At 41.5% G+C, this 24076-nt stretch overlaps 1 protein-coding gene across 3 annotated transcripts in view; it reads left to right on the top strand.

The window, feature by feature from the left end:
- Window positions 1-11862: 11862 nt before the first annotated feature.
- Window positions 11863-24076, top strand: part of TENM4 (teneurin transmembrane protein 4) — a 593501-nt gene continuing 581287 nt past the window's right edge. For all 3 annotated transcript variants that reach the window (XM_050973321.1, XM_050973325.1, XM_050973318.1), the window contains exon 1: window positions 11863-12159. The gene's annotated coding sequence lies outside the window, so the exon portion shown is untranslated. The remainder of the gene's footprint in view (window positions 12160-24076) is intronic.

The following is a 24076-nucleotide window of genomic DNA, read 5'->3' as shown; positions in this document are numbered from 1 at the left end:
CCTTGCCTGCTTTTAGCTTTCCTATAGACTTATGATAGACTAAAAGTGGAATGAGGGCTTGCTAAAACATGTCCTTGTCTTTTTTCAGTTAATTGCCTTGCTTGTTCACTGCTTGTGACTCTGGGACCAGATTTTCAGCTGCTGAGAGTTTCTTTAAATCCACTGCTAGGAGATAGGTTTATTTTTTAATGCTATAATAGCATTTTTAATATTCCTGAGTGGATATACAAATTAGTTTTGCTTTGTGTGACTGATTCTGTCTTACAGGAAATGTTCGTAAATACTTGAAAAACTGTCATAGTTTGGAAGTTTGATTTTAGTCTCCAAAGCAGAGGAAAACCTTGATTTCAATTTTTGGCAAAGGGTGTTTTTGGCAAAGGGGTTGTTTGATCATTTTCTATGATCTCAGCAGCAACAAAATTTCAGGGGCCAAATGCTCATTTATATGAGCTGACTTATCTCTGAGGCAAGGAATTTTATGGTTCATCAGAAAAGCTGTCTGTTGTCATGGACATGGGGTGATTTTTTTTCCCCTTGGGTGCCTAGGAGAAGAAATAAAAAAACCCAAAAGAGTGAGACATAGAAAAACATGCCCAAATATCATGCAGAAAAGATGCCTTTTCTTTTTAGTACACTGTAGAAAGTTCTAAAGACGATGTCCCAGGCACATTAAAACATAACATGTATTAAATCTGGCACACAGCTAGAGTTGTTTCTCTTTTATTTGGTTTTTCCCTATGCATTACCACTGTATACAAGCATATTGTGTTTTTACATGTGAATATTCTTGTGGAGAGGGGAGAGATGAAACCATAAGGGTGGCAGAGACCAAAAAAACAGAGGTCCCTTTAATTGCTGGAGCTGTCATCAGGATCAGGGTGCAATACATACCATCAGAGTTCTCAGTGATGCTCAGGGCAGAAGTGAAGAGAAATATTCAGTCCCAGGCCCTTCTTTGGAAATATTGGCTCAGTATTTACTACCATGAGTAGTTAGAACTCATCCTACACCATGCTGGGCTCTTCACAACAATTCACTTCCAAATGATCTCTGCCTAGAGATCTGCATGCTTCAATCCAAATGAATTCAGGGTAATTCTGTCACAGGTCTGATGCACCTGAAATCAGAATTTGGACCTAAAGAGAATAGCTGTTATTAAATTATTATTATCATCATTGCTATTATCTCTGTGTAAACAAAATACCACATACCATGACGAAACTGCTGCTTTTATCTCTCTTTGTAATTCTCCAAATCCTGTAATCTAATTGTTACACATCCTTGCTCAAAAGAAAGGCTCAAATATTAGCTTAAGGTTGTAATAGTAATTAGCACTGCAGAAGCTTAAGCTATCTGTATAGATCACAGGGTTTGCTTACCACATACTTTATCAGTAGGTTAGCTCGGGCACCTTATCATCTGACACTAGGAATCCTGAGTTCAACTGATTTTTTAGGAGTCTGTCTGTTCTGAATGTTTGTTCTTTATCTCTTAGGCTGTGGTTGAACATGCATCAGACACAGAAAGGAATGTAAGGGGTGAGGGAGCAGGGGATGGGGAAAACCAAGTGTTCTGACAGTGAAATGGTACTAAATAATGCCAAAATGTCCTTGAAAGAGGAGTGGCAGTAGGATCTGTAATTGATGGTAGAACCAAGGCAGAAGTAGGGTTTCATTCTCCACTGCCAAAGCAAGGGTAGTAACTCACACCCAAACACAGCATCTGTCAGCTGAACACAGAGCAACTCTGCTGCCATGTACATCAGGGAAATTCTAGCACCAGAGATTTGGAGACTTGATGCTCTGGCTTTGACACTGTGGCAAATTTACTGTATGCCTTTACTGAGACCATTTTAAATTGGTCTTTTTGAGATGCAATCCAGTTTGTCTTCTGGTGCCTCTGTTTATTAGCTGTGGAGAGGGAATAATAAGGCTCATTCCATAAACTGTTTTCTGCTAGCGTCCTCTTTCTTTGTTCTTTCCTTAATTTAAACCATCTGAAACAAGGTATGGGATTATAAGGATCCTTACTTTTTAGCAGAGTGGTTGGTTTTTAGCTCTAAAGATAAAAGGGCAGGGAAGTCCTCACTCAGGATAATTAGGCAGAACCCTGTCCTTCAAGAACAACCAAGTCACTCTATTCACATCCTAAATCATAGATTCCTCCAAACAAAATCATACCCTTAAACTTTTATTTTCTTCTCTCCAATAACACCATTTTCTCTTTGACCACAGCCCTTGGCAAGTCTTCTCTTCCATTTTTGTCTCTCCCTGTGCACACCTACACCCACTACAAAAGTCTCCTCTCTTCTGCTGGCTTGCCAGGTGCATTGTGTGAAGATCCAAGAAGTCACTCACAGGTAGCTGAGCTGGCTGGTTTGCATGTACTGACAGGCCAGCTGGCAGCCCAAGCCAAGCAATTAGCTAACGAGCTTATACCACAGCCTTTCACTCACATGAGCTGGGCTTTGTCTCACACGCCACTGATTTTCATAATATATGTAGGATATTTATATCTTTTAAGCTTTTACCTCTCTGGAGAATGGAGTGAAATTAGCCACCAGGTTCAGAATACATTGCTGGGCACTGGATTGACAGATGGAGAGCCAGATGGACAGACAGCACTCCTATAAAAGCCTTTTTTCCTTAGGAAAAGAGGCCGTTGGGTCTAAGCACTACTAGTACAGGGTTACAGGATAGATGGGAGGGTATTATAACCCTCATTAACAGATGTCATGTGTCAGACACTCCTGCAGAGAGATGCAGAGGGAGAGTAAGGGAAGCACCTTATTTTGCTTTTCAGGTGTGAGTTTAAGTCCTGTTCTGTCTCAAGTAAACTCACAGCAGACTGGCAGAGCTAAGCATTCAAAAGAGAAAGGGAAAGTAAGGCAGATTTGTTACTAGCTCCATTAGTCCTTTGTGGATTGTCATTTAAAGGCATTCATGTGGCCTTTCCTAATCTCACCCAGCAGGCTCATGAAAGATTTTCTGATGTTTTCTTTACCCAGCCCAAAAGGGTAAATGAAGCAGCATGTTAAGATTGTAGTCCCTTACCCTGAAAATTATAGAACCCATCCTGTGACCCAGCTGCACTCTGAAAATGGCTGGATCGGGCATGATCAGGTCTAACAGGCCACATAAGTCTATATCTGGGGATTTCAAATAGGAAAAAATGCCAGTTTAAAATGCACTGCTTGCTGAATGTTAAAACCCACCACTTAACCTCATTTTCTAAATCTGTACTCACTAAATATGAAAATGCTACAGTAAAAATTCATAGACACACAGAACGGCTTGGATTGGAAGGGATCTTAAAGATCATCTCGTTCCAGCCCCAGTTCCATGGGCAAGGTATTTAACCTCTGCAACCCTTCTCTCAGGTTTAGTAGTAGTGGTGCACTAGCTCAGGTTTTGGACTGGCCCCTGTTAGACTCATGATTGAGTAACAGTCTATAGGATCAACCACCTGTTTTATTTAGCCATTTTTTACCCTTAGATTGTAATCTTTGTAGCGTCCTTCCTTTGTAGCATCCTCAGCGCCACCGTGAGCTGCCATATGAGGTGGGGAATGTAAAGGAAATAAAAGGTGAAATGCCTTAATTGGAGGATTATCATGTGCAGAGTTGATATATGAACAAAATCTGGCCCCAGAGGATATGGAATTCCCGCCAGAAATGGGTGGGAACCCTTGGTTGAACCCAGTTTCCAGCTTGAAGAACTGTTGTTCAGCAAGCATACTTTGAGCTGTCCTCACTGCTGGACTCATCAGAAGCCTGGATGTTGGGTTGTGGATGCTCACTGCAATACAGGCAGTCCTGAAATTGAAAGAAAAGGAAGTTTCAGAAAATAATGTCAATTACTGCATTTTAGAAAGCAATTGTGTTGCTCGCAGTTTTATTTAAATTTGTAGGAAAGCTATGAAAACATCTCATTATTTTGATGCTGCGCATAAAGTTATCATAGCCAAGGGTAACTAGTACAATAAAATTAGCACAGATGCTGCTGGAGCTTTTCAGAACAACTTTCACTCCACACATTCCAGTAACATGATGCACCTTCAGTACTGAAAGCTTTGTAATCAATCCTTTTACTTTTCTTTCACTACAAAAGTTCCTCTTAAAAGAACACCAGATCTAATCTTCAAAAATATTTGCTGACTTCTGAAGCATGTTCTCATGCCTCTGAGTTTGAAGTTGCAGTAGAAAATTTACTTATGTAGGATGGCAATCCAAATAATCTTATTTTATCTGAAAGTATATAAAGGTCGTATCAAAATTTCATTGGAGTTCTGTCCAAGGAAGAAGAAGTTGCTTGCTTATGAAATTCTGTTATAAATGCATTTAACATCTGGTCCTGCAAATGTACATGATTGTTTCTTTGTGACCCCTTGCAACGAATAAAGGCAAGAGATGTGAGTAGAGATGTGCAGGATTAGATCCCTTACTTTATGTAATTTTTTTTCCTATGGCATTTCAATGATAAAAGACCAATTTCTGCCCTTGCTTAACCTCCAGCAACCCCACTGATTTCCTTGTTCATTCCAGATTGTAATGAATGACTTTACACACTGGAGCCTTTTTATTCTTTCCCTCCCAGACTGAGTGTCTTAGCCCAGACAATGGGCCCCTGCCTCCAGGAGTGTGCGACTGAAATAAATCCACTGACTTGAGCAGCCGCGCTCCATCGCGACCGGGAGCCAAAGCTGGTTTCTGACATACAAACTTCCATGGAGCATAGGCCAGGGGAGAGCATACAGGTGAGCAGCATTTTTAACTCCTTAGCATGGCTGGGGAGTGTTTCTGTCAGCCCTGACTCATGGGTTATACACACAGGGTATGTATTAAATATCACTGTACTTGCACCACGTGTGTCTAATTGAGATAATTATGGCTGCTGGAGTGCTGGTGGGACTTGCAGTCTTTAATGCACTTATCCCCACAACATCTGATAAAGCAAGGAAGTCTTTTTATCTGTATATTATACAGAGGAAACTGAAGCCTAGACAGTTTTTTTTTGCTATGCCAGGGAACTGAATCTGGGTTTTCCAAGCTGAAAGCTAGCACTCAGTCTGTTGGTCTGTCTTGAAATAAGCAGTTCAAATAGGCACAGAGAACAGCACTTCCTGTAAATTGGGGATACTGAACTACTTCACTGTGATACGTCAGACATGATAAATTGCTGCTGTTAAATAAAGTGTTAGGGAATTGTCACGTAGCTATGGAGAGGCCATGCTGTTATTATGGATGCAAAAGGCATATATTTCAGCTTATTCTTCCATATCCATATTGACTCTGAAGTGCAAACAATAATAAAAACTAAATTTTGCCAGTAAACTAACACAATTTATCTGGAGGACAGCGCAGAAAGTGGGAGCAGAGCTTGATCCCTCCCTGCTTGTGAGTGGTGATATGTCAGCTGTTGCAGGCAGCCCAGGCAGGAGGCAGGGAATATTCATGCTATTTACTGTCCTGGTGAGAATTCAGTAAGACAGGCTGGGGGTTGAGTCCTAAAATTAACAAGGATTGTAAATGTGTATCAGAACCAGTCACTGTACTCAGATTTGCTGTGTCGATACCACAAGATCACCATTTTCTCTGTTATCATACAACAATGTGGGTACTTTGCCATCTCAGAAGTCAAGTTCAACACATGAAAAGGAGGTGGCAGAAGTGAAGGTGTTGAGGAAGTGGGGGCTTTATTCTGCTGGCTCAGACATTATTCTCTAAAGGGCAGAGATGTCTCCAGATCTCTTCCTTTAGTAAGACCAAGACTCTCTGTGATTGAAATAACTGGATTTTCATTTCCCAAGAGCATCTAGCATGTGAATGGGACTATTATTATGAATTTTGCTATTGCACAGGCATAAATCTGGAGTGATCACAAAGTTAGTCAAGATACGTGGCCTAATTGGAGAATTAAAAAAATATCACACATGCATCTAAACCAGAAGATTTCATCAGAAAAAAAGTCTTTTTCATGATGAGGTTCTGTCTTGAATATGGCTGCAGATTGGCCTTCTAAGCTTTATTTGATATTGTTTGATGTGCTGCAGTATTTCATCGTAATTTAATGGCAATTCCTATTCACACAGCTATTCTAAATAGGTTCTTATATGTACCTATTACCTTGGTAGCCAGGTTTCTATATCAAATCCTGAACATTCCATTATTATTAAAAATATAAAATCCATCTATTCTGTCTGTTTTGTACAGTAAGGTGAACAAAATTGGATGTGAAGTCACAGTGTGGTAACAGGATAATTATTTTTTGGAGTTTTTCTAATATACTTATGGTCAATTGTATAGAAGATGTATTATATCACAGTTGTTCATGGCTGTTTTATCATGTGCTATGAATTGAGAAATATTTTATCCTATCCCTGGATTTAAAAAAGCATGCTTTAGATTTTTAGAGAGGAAAATGTGTCTTTGAAAAGGTGTAATTTGATTCTCTGAGCAATTTATACAATTCTTAACATGATCTACACCTTCTTGATGAAGATCTTTCTTCTTAAGACATCACTGGAATTTCTGGGGGTAAGAGAGACCTCAGTCTACTTCAGTAGGCTGAACGAACCAGCATCTCATTTGAAGGTCACTTTATATGGTACATACAGTATGTTTACACAGTCCCAAAACCCTTACTTCAAGAACAATTGTCTTCCATGGAAGTGGCCTCCTGAAATGTTTTCCTTAGTTTAAAAGAAAGAAAAGACGAAGAAGAAGGAAAAAAAGGACGTATTTACAGAGTTAAAATACAATACACAGGGAAAAAGAATGTAATAGGCTTAGGGAAAGGAGAATACAGACCTATATGCTTACAGAACCTTCCACCTAATTGCCTCTAAATAATTGTCTTGTGCATATTACCCACATCAGAGCATGGTCTATAAGCCTGGATGTCAGCTGCAGAGCTCAGCTGCTGTTTGTAAATGGTATTAACTGTGCTCTTGGTTTTTCTGTGCTTAACTGTATATAGTTTTGTTTTATTGGCACTGTACTGTAAGCATATTCTGCACTATGCAAATATAAGAGCTGAGAAGCATATGGGCCGAATCCTGCAACATTCACTCAGGCAAATGGCCAACTCACTTGATGGGAACTTTTCCTGAGTAAGCAGTCAGAGCAGACTCTCAGCTCCATCCTTGTTTTCAGGTATGACAACAGACATTGGTGCTTTGCAAGGAAGGAAAGGAAGGGTATAAGAGCCAGTAATTAGGGTAGATGCTCAGTTCTGTCCTTCTCAAGACTTAAGATATACTGAGATACTACAAAAGGCACAGTCAGCATAGAACGACCCTCTCCAGCCTTTAGCAGCCTGTTAAAAATCTGCTAATCGAAGGAAAGACCTTGCAAAAGGAAAGTGTCTTCTGGACGAGAGGAAAGGACCTCAAGTTGTGCCAGGAGAAGTCTAGGCTAGATAGTAGGAAAAATTTCCTCACTGACAAGTGATCAGATATGGGAACAGGCTGCCCAGGGAAGTGGGGGAACCACCATCCTCAGAAGTGTTCAAAAGACTTGTGGATGTGGCACTTGAGGACATGGTTTATGATGGACTTGACAATGCTGGGTCAACAGTTGTCTTTTCCAATCTTAATAATTGTGTGATTCAGTATGTGATAGCATTTCTCCATCTCCAGTCTGGACATAACCACATGGCACCAGTAGTGGAAACATCTCTCTAGTCAGTGCAGACAGATTTAAGCTGCAGGAATTCATGGAGTGAAGAGAAAGAGAAGGGAAATCCTGCTTTTGATGAAGAGCACCAGTGCTTTCTGCTCCACCACCTTGTTCAAGAGTTTTGTCAGAAAGACATAACTCAAAGTGGGAACTTCAGGATTCAGCTCTGCATCCAGCTCTGGTTCAGCCCTGCCATCTGTCATACAGGAATGGGGTTTCACCCTTTAACTGTGTAAGTGGCTAAAAGCTCTGTCCCATTTCCTGATTTCTCTATATTACATAGTCCAAGCTGTGGTGACAAGCAATGTGTTGTGGACTTCAGGTCCAAGATCTACAAAAGCTCACACAGGTGCTTTTCTTAATTGACTCCAATTTTGTCTACACTGCCCCTCACAGCTTGATATGGATCAGAGAAGCTGGATTTCTTTGATCTAGCTACCATGGGAACCAGTGCAGCACTGATGCTGTAGCACACATTTCAGCATGATCCCCACATGGACCCAGGTTACACACTTGGGGCTGCTGAAGTGTGTTCAGCACTGGGCTGTGTGTTCTCAGTGCTAATGCCAACCCTAATAGCTGCACTGATATACCCATATTTTTTCTCCTGCAGACATTGCTTTCAGCAGTGCCTGATTGCAAACTAAAGTTGCAGCCCTCACTCATGTTCCTCATCCTGATCCTCATGAACCTTTTAAAAAAAATAGCTAATTCAAATAGAGGCTTAAAGGTCAAACACTCCAGACCTGGTTTTGCAAACCTTCTTGTACATGACTTTTGCCCTTCTATTAAAAAAAAAAAAAAAAAAATTAAAAAAAAAATTCTCATCAGGAAATGTTGGCAAAAAAGGGTTTAATTACAGAAATCATCTTGCACCCTATGGAGAAAGCATGAAGAATGGCATATTTCCACATTTGAATTGCACATTCATCAAGAAAAGAGTGATTTCCCCTTAAGAATTTTGTGGAGGAGTAGAAAAGAGCATTGAACCCTGGGGTGTGTATTTTATAGTCTCTGAAAGGCAAATGGTTTCACTTCCATTGATTAAAATACATGGGTTTTCCCTCTGGATTATTCTCCTGGATGTAGAAAAAAAATTAAAATCCTTAGTAGTGGCTGTCAAGTAGTGCAGCCCCTTAGGAGATGTCTCCACTAAGGCAAGGGCTCACCAAACCAGCTGCTGCTGGACTTGGAAAGAAGCCTTTGACCACCAGACGTTGCTTTTTTTTCTTGATGAATGGAGACTTTACAAAATGCGTTTTCATTGTTTTGTTGGAGAGAATGTCAACATGGAAACACAAGCTGGCATTGGGAGCACCAGGTGCCAATCGGAGTGGCAGCTCCAGGACTTGCTGTCCTTGCTCTCTGGCACACAAGGTCTAACAGGCATTAGTCTTGTCATTCACCCTCTTGTCCCACAGATGTGGCTTCATTACAAACTCTTCCAAATGCTGCATGGAGGAAAGCTTGTCTCAATAGTCACTGCTCTCAAGGAGCAAAGTGCAAAGTTGCTGGGGTGCAGGACACAGGCACAACGTTGCAGGCTGATTAACACTGATACTTTGAATGCACATCTTCATAAAATATGCTCCAAATTGGTATGCAGCGCACTTCTGTGACCACAGTAATTCACTGTGAATTGAAGAAGGAGCAGGATTTACCTAAGCAAAGTCACTTTTTCCCACTAAATTACTATTGTTCTTTTTTTACCAGGAGCATTATTGTCTAGTTCTGTTAACAGAAAAAGGCCAATTACACAAACAGTACTGACCTGTTAAACTTGAATTCACCAGCCAGAATTCAAATAAACAGCCATCTACTCCCCACTTGAGCTTACTGATTTTCTCTTAATAATGTCACTTGAGTTTAAAAAAAAATCAAAAAAAAAATGTCTGAGGTGAATGGGTATATCAACTAAGTGTTTCAAAACCACAGGAAAGTAATGCAAACTGTAAGAGCACTAAGAACAAGAAAAAGAAAAAGTTATATGTAATTGGAAGAGAAGATGTTCCATTTCCTTTCTAAAATCAAATGCAAACTGCTCATGTGACTGATTTAGTATTGAACAAGAGAGGAAAAATTGCTTCTTGGCATTTAAATGGAAATGTTTCTTGTTCCGAAATTTTGGAAGCTTGCATACTGTATGATTTTTGAAAGGCTTATACAATTACCATTGAATTTGGATGAGGTCTATTCCTAACAATATATATATTTCTCAGTTAAACTTTTTCCTTCCGGAGACCTAAATTGCCTTTGTCTAGAGTCTAGATTCCTGATGTGGAATATATTCCAGAGGTAATAAGGCCAATGCAAATATATTTCATTTTTAATATGTATGTCTGAAAAAACCCAGTGAACAGCAGCAGCTGTTTTGCAATGCAGACCTTTATGTTGAGGACTCTGCCGTTTTAGGATGATGTTCTGATTTGCTCTGTGCCTTTTTACTGAGATTTCTGGATTTGGAATAAAGCACATATCATACCACTTGCTTTCCACAAAGGCTAGAAATTTTAGGACAGAAGAAAAAAGCAGACCACAGCAGACTTGCACCTGGCTGATTTAAAGGTATGCCATGAAGAAGATGATTCCCATGTAGCTCAAAGCACTGCAGGAAGTACTGCAGTCCATTATGTTCAGCACTCCTCTTACAATGCGGTTTTAGGGCTGAATCCAGTGTCACTCCAAGATTTGTGATGTCAACACAAATCCTGTAGAGAGTGTTGCTGAAAAGTTTTGTAAGAGTAAATTTTGAGGAGGGACTCAAAAGAGAAAAATGTGATTATTTGGTGAATGAGAAAATGATAGGCTGAGTGTAAATGGCAATGGGTGATAGAGCCTGACAGGGATAAGTTATTGAGGACATGCCCAAGGTCAGGCAGTGAAGCAGTAGCAGGGCCTGACACTTAGCAACACTGTAAACCTCTTTTCTTCAGAGCATGTTGAATAGCAGCATTAAACAGACCTAAATTCTTGTCACTAATGTTAAAAATTATTAAAAAACAGATAAAACCAAACCAGTCCCTGCCCCCCCCAAATAAATAAAAGGCAGAAACTGGTAGCATTGATCTTCTTCCCAAGAATTTGATTTTAATTATTTTAATTTAATTAAAATTCTGTGAAATAAGTTAAAAAATAGTAATTGATAATGATAGTAATGTAATAGTAATAAAAATAGTAATTGATAATTATAGTAATCTCCTGACACCATTGTGGATGATGCCCCCTGACCCCAAAAGCAAGACATTATGCAAGCAGCCTGACTAGAGGCGCAGGAGAAACAGAGGTTTCCTCCTCCTTATGATGTGTGCTGAAACTAGAGCCCACCTGACCCCAAGAAGTGAGGGAGTTTCACTATGGCCAGGACGTGAAGGCATTACCTGAGGCAGATCTCCACTTTCTTCTTGCCTCCATCCTGATCCCCACTCCATTCTCATGCTAAAGCCAATGCCATTCCAACCCATCCCCATGCCTAATCCATGCCCAAGACCAACGTGTTCCTATCATACCCAAGCACATCCTCTCCTGTCCCTATGATACCATCTTATCCTAATGTCCACACTTGATCCATCTCCTCACTGTGCCCCTATATCTGTCCGTGCCCACATCATGTCCATCCCTCCCCATAGCTCCGTCCATCCTCTCTCCATGCCATGCATGCCTACGTGCATGCCCAAATCCCCTTCATGCCCATGCCATGCCCAAGCCCTTCTCCCAGTGCCCATGCCTGTCTGTGTCCTCCCTGATCCATGCCTCTGCCATGACTGCATCACGCCCATGCCTGTGCCTATTCCCATCTCACCCAATGTCTGTGTTCTCCCCATGCCCGTGCCATGCCCGTGTCTATGTACATCCCTGGCCCACGTCTATTCTGTGATCATGACGGTGCCCATGTCTGTATTTCCTCAGCCCCACGTCCCTGCCGTGCCCGTATCTGTGTCCTCCTGCCAGCCCCATGCCTCTGCCATGCCCGTGCCCATGCCACCCCATGCCTGTTCCCACCCCGTGCCCCTCTCCACGCATCCGCAGGCCGTGTCCGAGCTGTTCCCACGCCGCTGGGGTGAGCAGCCGCCCGCCGCATGTGCGCCTGTCATTCCAGCCGGGAGCGCCGGCTCCTGCCTCCCATTCATGTAACCTGTGTGTGTCTCTCTTTCTCTCTGTGTGTAACAGCGAGAGGGAGAGAGCGAGCGAGGCACGGAGAGAGGGAGGAGGAGGGGGGAAGCTTTAAATAAAGCCTTTGGATTGCAGCTGCTTATTTTGGGCAGTCCTACCAGGACGATTCCTGTCAGGAAAGAAGCTGGACCAGTCGTTGTTCTTTTTTTTTTTTTTTTTTTTTAAATTTATTTTGATTTTGATTTTTGGGGGTGGCGGCGGTGTATGTCTGAGCTGCCTGCGGAGATGAGCTCCGGTGCCTGCCTGTAGTTTCCACTTTGGGATCGCTGGACACAGAAGTGGCATTTCGGTGGGGGGAAGCTGCAGACATGGTAAGCTTCGCTTTTCCTCTGAAAAGTGTATTTATGCCATAGACTCTTCTTGAATTTTCCCTTCCCCCTTCCCTCTTCCCACCAAACAGCCAGGCACACAGGCTGGGGCTGGGGAGAAGCTCTCTGAATCCCTGGCTTTCCCTCCCCAGCATCCATCCTTCCCTCCTGCCCAGCTCCCTGCCCTCCCCTCGCACAGTTTGCAGCAATTCGGAGGGAGGCAAAGATGCTGCGGGAAGCTCCGGGCTGGGGTGGGGTGGGGGGGGATCAGGCACCCCCAGACTGCCAAAACCTTGATTCAGGGTATGTTTGGAGTGGATTCTCCCATCCAGCCTTCCCCCTCCCCGACCCTTCCCTCTGCACCCCGAGCGGTGCGGCTGTGCTGGGGGAAGGCAGCAGTGCAGATTGGGAAGCACTGGAGCAAGGATGCAGCTTTAAGATCAATCGGTGTTATTTATGTAATAGTAAAAGCAGGGAGGAAAGAAGGCAGAAAAAAATAGAATAAGAAAGAAGTGACTTGGTATTTGTCAGCCCAAAAGGCTCCTTCGGCTCTCTCTGAGCCCCCCATACTCATGTCCTTCTGCAGGGTGGTGCGTGGTGGGAGTGTGTGTGTGCGTATGTTTACATTCGGATCCGTGCTAGAATCGGGGGTGAGGATGGGGTCTCCCATTTTCCAAGGAAAGGTGGGTTTGCCTCCAACAAAAATAAAAAAAAAATAAAAAAAAAAAAAAGAAAAGAAAAAAATGCGCTTGACTGCAAGTTGAGTGACAAGTCTGTTTCTTAGGCATTAAATGTTAAAGCCCTGCTTCCAGCCATGCCCTGCCAGGATTAAAAGATCGCCCAAATAGTGTGGTGTTGGAGAAAAGATGCTGGAGTGCCTGGAAGAAATGCAGTGGTTCAGACTCCTGCTCGTGTTCTCAGCAATTTGCATTCTCAAATACAAATTTGGGCTGTTGAACCTGAAAGCAGGCTGCTACCAAAGGGCATTTATTTCCTGGGATTTGTTTTGATTGAAAATACAGTGTAAAATATCTGGGATATTTTACTTCACAACAAATGGTAGTTAAGAAATTTCTAAATTTTTTAAAAATAATAATTAGCCCCTCCCCAAAACTCTAGAAGTATTCACAAGGCAGTGTTTATTTACTTTCTTATCATGACCACACTTAGAAATTCACGGTGATTACAACCATGAAAGCACCTGATTTGAAAAGAAAAACAAAATGAAACAAAACAAACAAACAAAAAAGAACCCAAAAACCAAAACCCAGCCAAAACCCCATATTTATGTCACTGCCTTTTTTTTATGGGATACATAGTCTGAAAAACATTTTTCTTACAGCCAAAACAGAAATTACTAAATGCTCATTGAATAGATGGGCAAGACCTTTCTGCATCTTGAATGCATTTGATCATGGTTTTTCCTGGAAAGTTCAATTTCTTATGATTTACAAATAATAAATAAACAAGGCAGTACACCAAACTCCTGAATCAAACTAAAAATCATTCTCTCCACCTCAACCCTATCTTCCTTCTTAACTTTTTGCAGTGAAGCCTCACCTTGAATTTACAGCTGCATCTTTTTTTTTTATTATTCCTCTGAGAAAAGTCCCAGGTGAAGGGAGAGCCATAAAATGAGAAAATGAGAGCAAATCTTTGAAGCTTGAAGTTGTCTGTGTGCTTTTTATAGGTAAACTTCTGCTTTAGTCTGGCAAGTTGTTAGTGTGCTGCTCTCTGCTCTGGGGCGCCAGAGCTGGGCAGGGGAACTTGGCAGCTCCCAGCCTATCCCAATCCCATTTCTTTCGGCTTCACTGACCCTAATAAAATTGCCTACTAGTAGTGTAGCCCTTCCTCTCCTATGGAAAGTGCTCTGCTCCCAACATGTGCACCATATGTGCCTGCAACACTCAAGGCTTAACATACATTCACCTATAGCATGCCAGCAGTCCGCATCTGCCACCCGCACTCTGGCTCTGGCAGGAGCTGGGGATTGGCCGTCGGGAACCCCAACCTCTCCCCTGGTAGCTGGGGGAGGCTGGGGCTGAGCCAGAGATTTGTATTTAATTTATTTCATTGGCCTCTTCAGAGCCAGGCGCCTCCCACTTAGTGCCTCTGCCTGTAGCACTTTTATGGGCTTGGGTGGAAAAACCAGGGAATATGTGTGTGTATATTTATATATAGATATAGATAGAAATGTAGTGCGGTGGGGGAGAGCATGAAGGGAGGAAGCCGCGTCTCTTGCACTGTTTTGCAGCGAGGCAGGACTTCAGAGCAGCTCGCTCGGCTCTGCCTGTGTTACAGGGCTGTAGGAATTCGCTCGTTTGTGGCCATTGCGAGCTGCCCGTCCTTGTAAAATTCCCAGCTCCCAGACTCTGCCACGCTGCTGGATCCGTCCTTGCTGGAGTGGGCTGGTTTGTAGCCAGGAGAATTCTTTGCTGCCATGATCCCTTGAGAATGCAATCCCCAAGTCAGTGCCTGGCCAAAGAAAAGTAGGTTCTGTGCTAGTTTGCAGCCGGTCTGGAGGCAGAGAGGGGACATGAGGTCTCAGTGTGTGGCCAAGCATTTCCCAGGCATCTGAAGATGTAACTTGTGTTGCACTTTCCTTGGGAGCAGGACCACTGCTCTGCACCCACCATCCTGGGAAGGGGGTCTGCACACACAACTGGGGCAGTCGCCTTTGCAGACGACTTGTTTCACTTTTTTCCCCTTTTCCCCCCTCAAAAAAAGAATCACCAAGATTGGGAATTATAGCCACTGCTCTGACATGCACTTTATCTTTACAGGGACTCTGCCTCTGTGCCTCACCCTCCTTTCTCATACATACATGCATGTTCACATCTTCACAAGGGGAGATTTTCAATTAATCTGTTATTTATATGTGTGACCTGGAGAAGAAATGTCATATTTTGGTGAAGAAAGAGGGTCATTAATATGGAAAAATGTTTTTGGGTTGTTCTTTGTCAAGGAAAGTGGTAAGAGGCAAAAGGAGATGCAGAAGTTTACTTCGTAGTTTCCTTTTCTTGTTAGCAAAGTGTCCTGGTTTAGAAACGCTTTTCTGGGAAGAATTTGCCTTCTCTAATTTTAAAGGATAGGGAAAAATCACGGAGAGACGAGGGTAAAGCTGCTCATCTGTTTTTCACTGGGGGAGGAGGGAGATAGTCTCCCCTCCCCCCGATTTAATTTACTACATGGATGGAAAAGGAGAGACATCTCTCTAATTTCACTGGGTCTGAGGAAGGAGTGAGGTTTGGGCTTAGAAGACTCTGCAATTTTAGGTCTGTGTAGCTTAATTATTTTCCTTGACTCATTTAAAATAGATGCTTTCCTTTTGTTTTGGTGAGCAGATAGTATGCTGGCAAGGGAAAAGGTTATTTTTGTTTTACAAAGTGAATTTTTTATTTTATTTTATTTTATTGGTTTCCTGGAGTGCATAATAACGAAATGTTATTTCATTCTGTCTACAACATGTACACTATTCCAATTACGAGCCTACTCTGATTATTTTTAACCTGGTAGTTTGCCATTTCTCTGCTCAGGAGAATAAAGCATTGAGTTCTTGCACTTTAAAATAGCTGAGATGCTTAAGCAGAGCTACCTTTTCCCTGGGAAAGTCATTTCCAGTTCTGTTGAGTTCCCGCTTCAATGGTTCATTTTCTGACAGAATCATATCTTTACAAGAAGAAGAACTATGATCTTATGTAACTTGATGTTTCCAGATCAAAAGTTACAAATATTGCAGTAATACCATGAAGAGAGAGATTTGACAGGAGGAATGTTGCGTGGCATATTTATTATTAGGATTTCAAATCAAAGTGGTTTTAAAAATTTATGGAGGGGAAAAGCAGAATTAAAAAAAGATGAATAAACAAAACCTTACTAGTTTGATATCTTTAACATCACTTTTCCTTTTATCTTAACTGTGTAGAGAGTTGAGATTTTATTTCTTTCTTTTCTAAAAGCAAACTCTTGTGTTTAAGAAATGTGTAGTTGTAATTTCGAGAGATGAAGTAGCATGAAACTCGCTCTCTCTCAGATTTGATTCAAAGAAATGAAACCCTGTAAATCAATGTCAATTCAGATTTAAAGACTGGCTGTTACCTGCCCTGTTACAAGGTCCATCAGCATAGCTTATTGTAACTAAAAGCTAAAATACTCCTTTTCTGCTTTGAACTGACAAATTGGCATTGCTAGGTACTTTGACAGAGTAACTTGCACCACTTGCCAGTGGATTGGGTATTCATGGATCCTTGAGCAATACGTTTCAGAGAAAAAAAGTCCTATAATGTAACACTTTTTAAAAGCATATGTATATATGTGTATTTCCTCTTTACTCTTGATTAAAAGGAAAAAGAATCACGGAGAAATTTATATCTTAATTATGTCAGCCTAACATCAGGAGTGGTGCTGTAGTGTGGCTATAGGACTTACAGTAGTCAGGAATAAAGGTACAATTTTCATTCTTCTGTGCTGTTTCACCCTTGCTTCCCTTGACAGATAAATAATTTTGTTAGAAATATATATATATATTTTTGCCAGCTGTTCTACTCTCCCTGGAGCATCTGTAGAGACAGAGTTGAAATGTGAGTAGGAGGGCATGTTTCCTTGTCTGTGTGCAGTGACAAACACTTCTTACAGAAAGTTCAAGTTTTGGAAAGTATAAGCCTTACTCACAAAAATCCTTTTGCCTTTATTCCAAATTGCTTGGAATGAAGCTGTTTGTGCTGTAGGGGGATTCAAACTTCATCGAATGTTGCCCTGCTGGGTATCAGCAGAGGTGATCTTTTGAATGTGAAGGTGTCCATGAAAGCAGGCACAGATTTCTCTGTTCTTCCAGTGTGTTGGCAGCAAGAAGAAGTAAAGCACATTGTGAAATGAATTAGGGCTGACAGATAAGTTTCCTTTTCCAAGCTAGAGTTGCTTTCTAGGATGTGACACAATCCTTGTTCTTTTTTTTTTTAAGTAGGGGGAAGAAGGAAGAAGGAGAGAGGAGTTGCTGATGGTCGATTTAGGTGGAGGAGCTCACTGAACTGCATTTCTCAGTTCATTCAAATGGGGATGGCTCAGTGAGATTTCACCGATATCTCCACAGGTTTTAGTGAAGTAGCATTTGCTGTGGTCTAGGATAACCACTGCAGTCCAGAATGCTGCTCCACTGCCGTAATCACTGCTGTGCACTGGTGGCAGATGTGCTACCCCAGCAGCAACAGCAAACATGAGAGCAGGAGATGTCTCACTCCCCACTGATTTAGGTCTTACGTGACTATTCAGTGCAGCTTTCTCTTTAAGCACTGAGTAGAAACTGTATCACTTGCCTGCACAGGTGTTTGCACACGCTGAGCCTTTAAAGTATTCTGGAGATTGATTAGTTATACAGTAAAAAGTTAGAAACAGAAGATTAAATCCTATTTTTCTGTTTTAGTCTAACCCTGCATCATGTATGCAATAAGGGCTCATAGGCTTTGTTGTCACCCCCTCAAACTCCAAAATGTGTACTGAAAATCCTAAAATTGCTTTAAAAAAATCCAGTCTGGGCCTGTTCCTTCTGAGGAATATTGGGTCTATTCATAAAATCAACCTTGGTTTTCTATATCAGGAGTTGCACCCAATGAACCTTATGGATCCCTTCCAACTCAGGATATTCTGTGATCCTATGATATCATGCTGTGTGGAGTATAACAGAAGCCAGGATTCATTTCCTAGGCAGCAGCATCTTCAAGCACTGTCTGCTCACATAAGAGCAAAGTCCTGGAGGCCTGCAATACATGAACAATTTCTTCCACTGGGTCATCTGGACTTAAATGGGTCAGTCTTACAAATGAATTGAACCCCCATATTTTATAATGGAAGGTTTTCAATATTCTGCTAATTCCTTTTGAACTGCCTCTGTGTCTTTGGATGCTGAAAACCATTTCATGCTTATCTCTGTAACATAAAGAAGAATAGGAAGGGAAAGTTTGGTTAGCCAAAAAGCTTTTAGAAGTGACTGCCAGAAGTGGTTGGAAAAACTGACAGAACATGAGAGACACTGGAATTTGCTTTCTGCCTGTTGATGCAAACAGCATTAGGTGGTTGGGCTGTGGGCAGCACAGATCCTGTCAGTTTGGAACAAGCAAGTGCTTCTATTTCTAGGAAATTACCCTTTGGGCAGCTGGGTTTAAGGTGTGATCAGCCTTTTGGCACAGATTTTTGTTCTAGAAAGCAGAGAATCATCTCAAGAGCCAACTGGCCGATGTGCTGCCACAGACAGAGCCGTGATCAGGGATTACTTAACGGTGTTTCCTTACAGTGGTGCTAAAACAATGCAAAGTTCACACAGCCTTTAATTGCTGCTATGGATGTTTGACACTTCAGCACATCAGCCTCTGAGCTGTCAAGATGATCATCCATACACTGCATCACAATTATGAAATGTTGGGTTGAATGGACTTGCCCAGCATTGCCCACAGTCTTGGGGCATCATTTGGCTACCTTTATCTGAAACACATTTGTCTTCATTCTACAACCTTCTGCTTAGTCAGCACAAACCTCCCAGCTCTGCAGTGGGTGAGAGAGGGATTGTAAACCTCCTCTTCTACTCCTCATTCTCACTGCTTCATCTCCAGGCCAGCTTGGGTAAAACACTGTCTTGTAAATAATGACTGTTTCATTATTCAGACACTTGATTAAGGCAACTTTCATTGTGATTTATACTTAAATTGTGGGTCTCCAATATACACTTTTAAATCATATCATTGGTCTGTTAGTCTAGTTTTTGTTGATTTCTTTTGGTTTTATTGAGTCGTCCAAGAGATAGTAGCTTTGTGACATTGTCTCATTTTGGTCACTCTCTGTGTGTCAATGGCTTAGTTTAACAGAGTACTCTGCTCCTCTAAACAGATCTCAGTCCATCCCACTCAATCTGGTCTTCTCCTCATGCCCTGCCTCATCCAGCTCCTTTCTACAATCCTATATTCACCCCTCTAACCCCTGCTCTCCAAGTCTCTCATCCCAACTCCATTCAGCTCCTACCAGCTTGAGATCATGCCAAGAACCAGAGAGCATCTCTGATTGCAGTTCTGACACTTGAATGCAGACCTGGCACTTCCCATAGCATAAAACATCTTGTCGTGTCATATACAGGTAGAAATGATGGAAGCTGGCAAATATGTACAAATGCACCCAGGAGCATGTAGCAACGGTGTTTTTATCAGAGATGTCTAAACTTGGCTTAATTCACAAAGATATGCACAAAATTCATTAGAAGAAAAACAGTTCTCTCCCAGACAAATTTCAAGTCCTTCCTTTAAAGTCCTAAAATTCCCAGAGGAGGTTTCAGAAAGAAATTAAAGGTTTTTTGGGTTTTTTTTTTTAACGTTAGTAAAACAACATATTTTTCCTTAGCCTTGTTCTCAGAATCTGCTGAACTGTTTTGACTGAAATTTTCCAAAAAACTTCAGCCTGAGGCAGACAGCTGGCATGGAAATTTTCAGGCCAAACAATTTGCTTAGTATAGTTATAAGAAACTGTGAATGCTGTTTTATTATTAAAGCTGCCTCACTCTGCCCATAATTGACAGCACTACCAACTTCGCCTTTCCCTAATAAACAGAGAACTGGAGATTGTGTTACAAACTAATTTTGTATTTGTGTGTTTTATAGATTTTTTTTATATTGGAGATTTATTATAGATCTGACACATGCATTTCAGCATATGTTAGGAGATGATGAAATCTCAAGCTTCCTGAAAACCAAAGTGAATACAAGTAATGAGAATCCCACAAAGTCACATCAAAGTGATACAGCATTGCAGGATCTGTAGGATGGAATTAAATCCAAAGAACTCTCAGGAGATCTTGCACAGACAGAGCAAACCCACAAATTCCCATGTATCCCACCCTCAGGTTCAGTGTCCTGCTGACAGAGGAATTCTTGTTTAGTATAGCAACATTATATTGTAACAGCAAATGTTATCACAAACCAGAGCCCCCCCCCAAAAAAAAACAAAACAAAAAACAAACAAACAAACAAAAAAAAACAAAAAAAAACCACAAGGGGGAAAAAACCAAATGGAAACCCAGAAAACTGAAAGAACAGATAATTGTATTTTGATGTGGCCAGCTTTTTTGTCTGTTTATTGTCATCACAGGTGACTCTCAGGCTGCAGTTTCACATCAGAGACAAATTCAGGACCACTGGCATGGAAGGAGAGGGGTCCTGCTCTCCCCCTCTCCTCCCATCCCAGTGTACTCCCTCCCCAGCTTCTGTCCTTCGACTCCTTCAGAATATGTCTGATGATTTATGCCTTTTTGACAGGGGCACGTAGTGATAGGGCAAGGGGTAACATTTTAAGATAAGAGAGGGCAGATTTAGATTAGATATTAGGAAAAGCTCTTTCCTGTGACAATAGTGAGGCCATGGCCAATAGTGGCACGTGTTGCCCAGAAAAGCTGTGGATGCCTCCAGGCTAGATGGGGCTCTGAGCAACCTGGTCAGGCGAGAAGTGTCTCTGCACATGGCAGAGAGGGCTGGGACTATGTGATTTTTAAGGTGCCTTCCAACCCAATCTGTGATTCTATGATTCCACAATTTAATTTATCAACCCAGGACAAAACAAACTCCATCTTTTGCTTGGGGTTTTGGTTTATTTCTGATGACTTAGTGACTTACATCGAGTCAATGTGGTGGAAGCATTTGCCAAGGAGAAGAGAGAAAGAAGGGGGTACAAAGAGCTTTGAGGTGATGATAGGTGTTTAGGCTAGTCCCATGACCAAGGAGTTTTTCCTAGGTTGCCAACTATTTACAGCGGTTTGATTGTATTGATATGAAGTATAATATTATTTATGTTAAAATACAGAGTGCACTTTTTCATTACAGTCTTCTATCTTCAGGACAGTCTTTCAAGCCATCCTGCTTAGTGGGCCTTGAAGCAGTTGTCCTCTAACAATTTGCTGGATTCTTGTTGAACCCAGCATGTAGTTATGATTGCCACAAGAATCAGTTTCAAAATTTGAAGTCATGCAATGAGTGAATAAGCCTTCCTGTTTTTCTGCTTTAACCTCTCAATTTGGTAATTTCATTAGATGACTCCTACTTTGTGGGTTATACAGAAGGTTAAATTCCTTCTATTCTTTGGTTTTGTTGTTCTAGTCCAAGATGAAAATCCCATCCCCACCCTACTTTATCTCTTCTGCAAGTCTTTCCATATTCCTGATAATCTTTTCATCCTTTTCCTTTTCCTCTGTCTTTATTAATTCTTCTGTATTTTAGACATGGGTGGAACCAAAATGTACACAGCATTAAGACAGAAATGCTTATTACCTTATAAAACTTCATCCCATATTATATTTAGCCTGGAGAAAAGGAAGCTTGAGGGGACCTTATAGCTTTCTGCAACTCCCTGAAAGGAGGGCATAGCCTGGTGGGGGTCAGTCTCTTCTCCCAGGTTACAAGTGACGGGACAAGAGGAAATGACCTCAAGTGGCACTAGGGGAAGTTTATATTGGATATTAGGAAAAATTTCTTCACTGGCAGAGGGACCATTCATTGGAACACACTGCTGAGGGAATGAGGCTGTGATGGAATCACCATGGCTGAAAATGTTCAGTAAGTGTGTGGATGTGATTCTTAGGGACATGGTTTAGTGGCGGCAGTGCTGGGTTAATGGCTAGGCTCAGTGATCTTACAGGTCTGTTCTAATATAAATGATTCTATGATTTTTTTCCCTTTTCATTGTCTATTTTTTCCCTAATGCATCTCAGATTTTTTCCTGTGCATTTAACTGGCACGAGCAGAGAGCCAGTAGTTGTAGAGGGCATCCCACGGAGATCCCTCAACCAGCCTTCTGTGTGGCACCAGTTAATTCACAGCCCGTATTGTGTATGCATTGTTAGAACTGTTTTTCCCTTTATGCATTATTTTGCTTTTACTGATGCTGAATTTCATCTGATGTTTTTATCACCCAGCTTGTTACCCAGCACTGTGAAAGCAGGTTGTAGCACAATGGTTGGAGGCTTCATGAGAGAATCAGAAAGCCCAGCAATGAAACAGGCTCTCATTTGGACTTTTATTGTTGTCCTGGGGATAATCTGAACAAAAATATAACCAACAAAACACCCTTTACAGAAAGTAAGAACAACCAGCCTGCCTGTCTTGTGACATCTGACTGTGAAGTTGTCTGTTGTTCAAATGTTTTTTGTTCTTATTGTTAGAATCTAACAGTCTTTTTTTCTCATACTTCTTTCTAGCCAGTGTTTGCTAGTTCCAAAAGCAGGAAATCATGCCCTTGCTTCCTCCACACTGCACCACCAGAATCTGATACCAAGGGACAACTTAATGATCATCTTCTCTCAGCCTGACATGTTTCCCCTGTACCTCCATCTTCTTTCTATCCTAAAATCCCTCTTGTGCTCATGATGCACTGCAAAGACACCTGGGATTTGGAAACTTTTCCTACTCTCTTGGTTTTACTTTTATCTCACAAGAAAGTGTGAGCAGACAAAGCCACCTGCCTGTCACTTAGAGCCCTGTTTCATGGCAAGCACTTGGGTCTACCTGAGCAGGGCTTTCTTTAGGGCTTAGCTTTTATGGCTTATTATTGTTGCTGCTGTTCACAATCTTATTTGGGATTGGAGGGATTCACAAATGGCTCATTTAGAAGCTACAAACCATTGCTTGCAGCCCTGCATTTCCCCCATATGCTTTAAAATGTCATCTGTTTGTAGCTTTCTCTGCTGAACGCTGCTGATCACAGGCTCTGGAGAGCAACTTTATTGTACACCTGCATCACTTTGTGTTGCATTCTTTTATACTTTCTGCATAATTAATATTTTGTTCAATTTTATGTATTTATTTATTTTGGCTGATGTCTTCTCCAGAGAGTATCAGACACAGCAAGCATCTAGTTGAGAAGACGGTAACAGAGAAGAAGGGTATATCAGAAGCTGATACTAGGGAATAGAAGTGGATCTTTTAGGGAGTGAGAAAATGGGGGAACACCAGGAAGAGAGATACCTCTACCAACTTTTTCATCATTAGAGCTGAATTCTTGCAGCTGGTTCTCTGTTGTGGCCTGTGAACTGAGAACTCTGATTCTTTTTTTTCCTTTGTTTTCTTTCTTCCCATCCTCCATTTCAGAGCACGGAAGACTAAAAAGTCTGTAACATCTTTGCTGTGCATGAAATACATAAATCAATAAAATCAGGATACCCAGCCCCAGTAAAGGTGCCTAATCCAATGTGGGGGCATATATTCTTCATATGTCAGTACTCCTGTTTGTTTCTCTCTCCTTCCCTCTGCTCAAATGAAAACACCTGGAGTTAATGTTACACAGACTATGTGGGACCTCACCTTGCCATCATGTTTCCTTCTTAAGGAATTTCATTAAGGCCTTTTTTTCTAAATGTGCACTGCTTTAGCAGACTGAGTGTTTGAAAGTGGACACTCCCAGCAACAGAGATTTTTTTGAAGATAACAAAAGCCAATCACATTCCATCTTGTTTCAATCTCCAAAGCACCACAACGTTTTAACTTAAACCAGGGCCAGATTCAAGAATCATTACTGTTAATTCAAAGGCTCCTGTTGGTTTTAATGGCCTCTGGATCAGGCTTTTTCACTCCTGCTGTGGAACAGAGCTGGCTCCCCCAGTGCAGAAGCACAAAATGGCCATGAAAATTGAAGGCTGGTTTGGAAATGGATGTCATTTCCACTGCTGGACTAATTGAGCATGTGAGGCTGGGAGTGGCATAGGTTTGAGGTTTTCTTGATGTTTCCAAGTAAGTCAAAGTTCCTATAATGAAAACATGTAGAGTGGTGTTTTGTAACTATTTTTATACCTACATCAGACTTGATGTTAGTGGCTTTGAATTATTTAATGTTTTTCTTCCTCAGCTGTCATCTCCAGCGAGCTCCCATTGCAGGGCTGCGGGAGTTGTGTAAGGAACAA

Source organism: Serinus canaria, chromosome 1 (assembly GCF_022539315.1).
Source record: "Serinus canaria isolate serCan28SL12 chromosome 1, serCan2020, whole genome shotgun sequence".
NCBI lineage: Eukaryota > Metazoa > Chordata > Aves > Passeriformes > Fringillidae > Serinus > Serinus canaria.
The sequence above is the reverse complement of the archived record's forward strand: the minus strand, read 5'-3'. Positions and strand labels throughout refer to the sequence as shown.